Source organism: Amphiura filiformis, chromosome 15 (genome assembly GCF_039555335.1).
Source record: "Amphiura filiformis chromosome 15, Afil_fr2py, whole genome shotgun sequence".
Classification (NCBI taxonomy): domain Eukaryota; kingdom Metazoa; phylum Echinodermata; class Ophiuroidea; order Amphilepidida; family Amphiuridae; genus Amphiura; species Amphiura filiformis.
Genome location: NC_092642.1, coordinates 58,688,370 through 58,695,885, shown reverse-complemented (window position 1 = coordinate 58,695,885; position 7,516 = coordinate 58,688,370).

Here is a 7,516-nt window from a genome sequence, read left to right as displayed (position 1 = left end):
AACCAAAGACTTAATGAATAATTAATAAGTAACACAATAAACAGTCAAATATCTAATCACCTTTGTATATGCTTTCATAGAAACGATTATAATGTATTAAAGTGTAAGTTACTACATGTCATCATCATAGTAAAGATCGTTGTTTAATCCTGTCGTAACCTATGTAAGTGTAATTGCATGATAAGATTGTCGACATTGTTGTTCATGTCTAATAGTAATAATAACCATATTATCATCTTCTTTAGGTTGTTAGTCACGTAAAGGTGGTGTGTTAATTTGGTAACAGCAAATATTCTACACGTACAATAAACATTTAATGAGCATAGACTTTTGCATTTACCTTGGTCGAACAAAAACATTACTTAACAAGTTTGCATACGTGGAACAAGTTTGTATATACGTGGAACTTCCGAATGGGAGCAATGTGCTGACATTACGTACCATGTTTGCATCGTATGCACATTCAATGAGCAACTTGGCCGAACCAAAACATTACTTAACAAGTTTGCATGTCACGTGGAACAAGTTTGCATACGTGAAACTTCAGAATGGGAGCAATGCTTTGCTTCGTTTATGAACATTTAATGAACAACTTGGTCGAACCAAAACATTACCTCAAATAGGTTGCATACGTTGAACTTCCAAAACGTCAACGTGAGTATTTGGATTACTCACACCGAATAAAAACTTTTACGCTCCAAATGGGCAGGAACTTTGTAAAAGGTTACTGTAAATGTTAACCGCCACGTGTTTGCAGACGGGTATTTTAAAACATAATACAGCCCTAACTGTTAGATCCAAACAAGCGTGACTTCTCTCTACTCCGAAGGGTCGCTAGTCCAAAGGTTCTCTAGTCCGAAGGTTCCCTAGTCCGAATATACAATAAGGGTTAGGTTTAGTGTTTAGGGTTAGGGTTATGGTAAGGCTTAGGGTTAGTATTAGGGTTTAGAGTTAGGGCTAGGATTTAGGGTTCAGGGTTTAGGGTTTAGGGTTTAGGGTTAGCGTTAGCGAGCCTTATTCTATATTCGGACTAGAGAACCCGATATTCAGACTAGCGAACCCTTTTCAGAATTCGACTAGCGAATGGTAAATTATGTGTTCAGACTAGCGAACCATCAGACTAAGGAGCCTTCGGACTAGGGAACCTTCGGACTAGAGAGTTGTCACCCGAACAAGATACCAAGTATAGCTCCTAGATACATCTATTGAGAATATTATTATGTGGTTGTATTGTTCGTTATATAATTGTAATTGTAAATTCCACATCAACACAGCTTTTAGTGTTTTAATAAACCATAGATAATAATAAAAATTATTATTATAACAACGTTATGTTTGGGACTTATAAAACGATAGAACGGCAACATCCGCCTACCTTCACCTTATGTTTGAAATGTATGCTATGTTTGAAATGTTTTTCTTGTTTTACGATTTTGCATGTGTGCTAATAAAGGTATGATGTCAATTTAGTGTTGTGGTAAAAGAATTGTATATTACGTCTGATTTGTGTTAGTCATTTAGCGTCTAATTTGTTTTATTCTCTTCCCTATTTCAGACAAACATGATTTCAATATATGTGTGAATTTATTAGTGTAAGAAGTAGTAATGAATATTAAATGAAAAAAACAACGGCGTAAGGCAAAAATATATATGTGAGTATCACATTAAGTGATGCGCGCTTTAGAAATTATATCATTAATTCCATTTCTTAAACATTGTATTAATGGATACGATAAGGATTTAAACATGATTGAATACCTGCATGAAATTTAACACAAATTTAAAGCAAAAATTTCAAGTAAGAAATATTGAATTTCCGTCTTACAAAATGCAACCTCCGCTTTTTAATTCTGTTTTGTGTTCAGCGATGAGGCCTTTACAACCTGGTACGAATTAATTTATCTAAGTGCATCTATATCAGTCCTATATGCAGCAAGGAATATCGTTTCGTGAATAGATATCTAACCAATAAGATGAATAATTCAATTATATTACGATATTCTGAAAAAAAGTAGAGGTCTTTACTAAAAATGAAGTCAAGAATCGTGTGCAGATACACTAGATTGCACTACCATTACATCATGGTGTTCTTTAACTGTTACGGCTTTTAGCTGGTTTCCTATTATCAATGAGCTTCGCAAAAACGTTCCTAACACTAAAGTGACTACTAATGAAAGTATACGTTTGCAAGTTTTAAATTACTACTTGACAGAAATTACACCATGTTAAACATGACGGCTCGAAATTAATATGTTCGTCATCACATCACGTGCAGTTGGCTAAAATTTGCTGCACCTTATTGAAATAAATACACAGTATATCTTATTTGAGAAATCCACGAATTCAAATTGCACCATATTTGTTCTAATGCTTTGTTTTAGTTGAAATAAGTTTCATATTTTTTGAACTACGATTATCAAAAGTGTTCATTGTAAAAAGATAAATTATAGGTAGCATATATCAGACTCAAATACCGTAAAACCCCGTCTACAACCATATATAATGTTTTTTTATGAAAGCTAAATTAATTCGAAGTAAGCGTGAATATACCAATACAATAGATTGGTCTTAAAATAATACTTATTTGCATATGCCTGGATCCGTAATTTATGTGCTCAAACTCCATAATGGCGCCTGTATTAATGTAGCTTTCATCAGAAGCACTCTATATGCTTGTAGACGGGGTTTTACGGTATTGCAGAAGTTTATAGGAATTTTAAAAAATCATAACAATTTACCAAATAAACAAATCCATTGAAATAGAGAATGAACAGAAACAACCAAATCATATGTGACAAAAGATTGCCAATGACACTGAGAAAAAGAGTCTTAAACCACTGGTTAAAAGACTCCTTTAATACCCAGTGTGTGTTACTACAATGACCTATGTTGTGATCTCTGAAAAAAGTTTTTGGAACAAAAACTCAAGATAGCAGAGCAGGAGCAGAGTAAATGTCAAAGATAACATGGAGGTAAAGTAGCAACGGGCAGGGCACATATCTCCCAGCAAACACAAAACGTTTTCGACATCATTCGCAAAAAGTTATAAAAGTTTGTCAGAAAACGTTTAAATGTCGGGTTATATAAAGGGTACATTAATGGTATAAAACGTTTTCATAACATTAAATAACATTTGTTGGTAATTTACTGCACAGCAAGCACAAATATTTTACGGAAAACATTTAAAGGTCGGGTTATATAAAGGGTATAAAAACGTTTTAATAACATTCCAAAAACATTTTTGAAAACTTGGTACAAATCATTCTAAACAAAATGTTATTTTGGGGTTGAAAAAATATTTTGCAAAAAATGTTTGCCCAAAATATTTACAATAACGTTTTTAAAATGTTTTCACGACCTTTATATAACCCGACATTTAAATGTTATTAAAACGTTTTGTAAAAAACATTTAAAGAACATTTCTGTGTTTGCTGGGTGCAAATATTTTAACATAATGTTATTTAATTTTTTTCAAAATATTTGGCCAAAAATGTTTGCAAAAATAGTTTACAATGACATTTCGAAAACATTTAAAAAATATTGTTGTAGCATGTTTTCATACAAAACGTTTTAAAACAATTTCATGACCTTTATATAACCCGACATTTTAATGTTATTAAAACGTTTTACCTAAACCAAAACCCAAAAAATAACTTACTTAAAAACGTTTTTGTGTTTGCTGGGCTAGTACAGAGGACAACGAATGGACAAAGAGGTTATAACTGAATGGCAGCCAAGAACAAGAAAGAGAAGAGAAGAGAAGAAGAGGAAGATAAAGGACAGAACAGAAGGGAAGGACAGAAGTTGCAGAACAGAAGTAAATGGAAGCTAATTGAGGAGGGCTATATCCGACTGTGGGTGACACGGCCTGTGAGGTGAGGTGAGGTTTAAAACTAGAGCGTTTACCACACCATAGCTGAACCATGGGGCTTTTAAATTTCAGCTCAATTGGAACATTTTGGACAACTTGACCTTTGACCTCTTTATGACCCTTTAATGACCTTAAATGAATTGTGTTTAGAATGTCATATATAAGGATTATTGCATTTAAATATCAGCTCAATAATTGGATCATTTTTGAAAACTTGACCTTTGACCCCTTAATGAATATTACATTATTTTAAACATGTTTAGAATGTCATAAGGATCATTGCATTTAAATTTCAGCTCAATTGGACCATTTGGTAAACTTGACCTTAGACCCCTTTATTGACCCCTTAATGACCTTAAATGAATTTTAAATATTTTATTCGAAATTTGCAATTTTTTGCAGTATGCCTAGACCTATGATCAACTTTATGGAAAAATTAACTACTCGCCCTCCTCTCCTCTCCTCTCCTCTCTTTTCCTCTCCTCTCCTCTCCTCTCCTCTCCTCTCCTCTCCTCTCCTCTCCTCTCCTCCCCTCTCCTCTCCTCTCCTCTCCTCTTCTCTCCTCTCCTCTCCTCTCCTCTCCTCTCCTATACCCCCTCCATCCGATCATATCATCCGCTCTCCCCCTCTCTCAATGAAATCAAGAGTTCTTTTGTGCTGTATATTATTACCGCACACGCAAGTCTTAAGCTGTTTGGGCGAAATTCATTTCCCGTCTTATCTCTGTAGATAATAATAGGACTGATTTGTTCGCGATTACACTGCACAAGTTGGGCCTGTTGTAATATAATACCTAAAACATTTTGGCAACACTGACTTATAATACACAGACTAGTATATTTCGATGCTAGACTATTTTCACGAGCAAGTTACGCCTAGGCGTAAGTACACACAAGTAAATGAAGCCGTACAATTTCTCGTGAATTTTGGACCGTAAAATGTTATTTAGATACTTCTTTTGTCTAAATGAGCACGTACCCATTTACCTGGAGTTTTGGAGTCAGATATTAACATAACTTACGGAAACGAATACGGATATTGACTTGCTTCAAATTATTTGTAAGTGACAAAAGGCTAGAATAAAAGATTGGTCACACCGGGGAGGCTACCACTTCAGAATAACAATGACTTAAAAAACGGATACGGATACAGAAACAGAAACTGAAAAGATAAAACGACGGTTAGTTTGACATTTTGGCAGTCGGAAATAATGCCTTATGAATTGGGGAAAATCTTTCTTTAGTGAACTATATTAGTTACAACTGAAATGTCAGTAGAAAAGCTGAAACGTTAACCCCACAAAAATCTCACGAGTCAAGTTCAGGCCTGTAAAAATCAAAATTCTTACACTAAATGAAAGACACATTATTCCATACCTAATTTTAACACAGGGATTTAAAAGAAAGAAAAAAAAAAGAGTTATATCCAAGCGTTTTTATGAATTAATCTGACATTTATTTTTTTATTTGACCGAGAAAACTAATCTCAAAGCAAACAGGTGTATCTCAGGTTTGATTTTAACATGTATCGATCGACTTCGAAAACAACTAGAGGGTGGTCATTAGCGTTCTTCTTCCCCCCACTCCCCAACCTCCATCACGATATGGGGGAAGGCCGTGTGTTATTGCACAACCATTTGCAATCCGCACTCAACATTTGTAAGTGGAGCGGGGATGTGTAATTTACACTGTAAAATGCATAGAGCATACAAGTTTCGCTTACGACTGCATGTTAGTTGTGTATTTGTACAATTGCAAGTGTTTGTCGTGTCAACCGTGTCACAAACCAGAGTTACGTAAATGATTTTCCACATTCTTGTCGCGATTCTACAGTGCGAGCGAGCATGGAGTGAATAAGCAAAAGGGAGTACTACACCCCTGGCCAATTTTGTGCCTATTTTTGCATTTTTATAGCGCATTGGTGACAAGTAAGATATGTATATTATAGGGGCAAGGACTACAACTACTGCACTGGAAATTCAGCATCTCAAGCAAGGCAAGTAGTTATTGATTTATTGATCAAATATTGGTTTTCCTCATTTTCGACTGTAACTGTAATTGTCTGTATTGAAATAACATTTCCAGTGCAGTAGTTGTAGTCCTTGCCCCTATAATATACATATCTAACTTGTCACCAATGCTCTATCATTTTTGAGAAAAATGCAAAAATAGGCACAAAATTGGGTAGGGGTGTAGTACCCATTTAACCCACTGTTTATGATCCAGATCTGTTGCGGTTACTCTAATCAACGATATTAAAACAACGACCAATCTAATCACTGACATTCTGTTTACAATTTGTATTAAACCACATAAGTTTTGAGATACTTTATAAGCATTTGAATGGGTTTGTTTGGGATGATGGATGGAATGATCAGTCAACTACCAACTCGACACTCAGGGAATGCTGACCACGTTCACTTGTAGTCAATAATCCGTATACAAACAAGCTGCCCTACCACGACATCAACAAAAAAGAGCAGTAATCATCATGGGCACAAATAAAGAAGCGGCTTTTCTTTTTTTAAATAAACGTCGCATTGGTCCCTGAGGCAATACCATTGATTCTGTGCACATCAGGAAATCTAGTAATAAATTTTCTCCCATCCAAACAACTCCCGAAAATGCAATAAAATTAACTGTCAATGTTAATAATCTGAGCTATTGAATCTGCTAACGGGTAGAGAGCCTTTTGCAAACTAATTTACGCAATTAGCCTACATTTAGTAAGTTTTAGCTGAATCTAGGTGCCAGTCGCTTGGGACAAGATTTTGTTTTTTTAATAATGATGTTACTATTTACAACACCAAATGGAAGCGATCATAGCGATGCTCTTATTGGTCAGATGTTACCGTATATCGCAAGCGAAAACAGAAAAATTCAACGTTGCGGTGTTTTCTTCCCAAGTTCCAGACTAAATTGGTGTCGTTTTTACGTTAATATTTGTGTTCACGAAGCGAAATTAAGTGATTTTTATTAGCATTCGTGTCTAAAAGTAACAATCATTACTTTTTATTTGTGAAATTGAGAGTAAAAGTTTCATGATGGAAAACAAAAATTCATCAAATTCTCCTTCTGCACGTGATGGTATATTTTATGTTTATTTTGGGATACTACTTGCTTCGAACTGGCATAAATGGACTTAACAGCCCCATCTCTATTTCTCATCATCAAAACTGGGATTTTGGTATCGAAAAGAAACCCATACTTTTCTCATTATCCCAGTAAAATCTAACGCTCAACAGCAACAACAACAACAACAACAACAACAACAACAACAACAACAACAACAACAACAACAACAACAACAACAACAACAACAACATAACAAAAACACACCCCAACCCTTCCACACACAAGACACCCCCGCATACACACACCCTTACACACACCCCTACACACCGCCCAACAACTAATAAACAAAACAAAAAACAAAAACAAACATGCTTCCGTCGTCAGAAGTCTAATAGTTCAAGATTGTTAATAATGATTAAATTGCTGATTTCTTCAATTTACAGCCTTCCTGTATGGCCCATGTGGATTCAAGTTGTTGTCAGTCGAACTGCAAAGGATCGTGCGTAACATTTGAACACTACCTAATGGTGTAACGTCCACAATGTAAAACCACTGATATGAGCATGCGCCA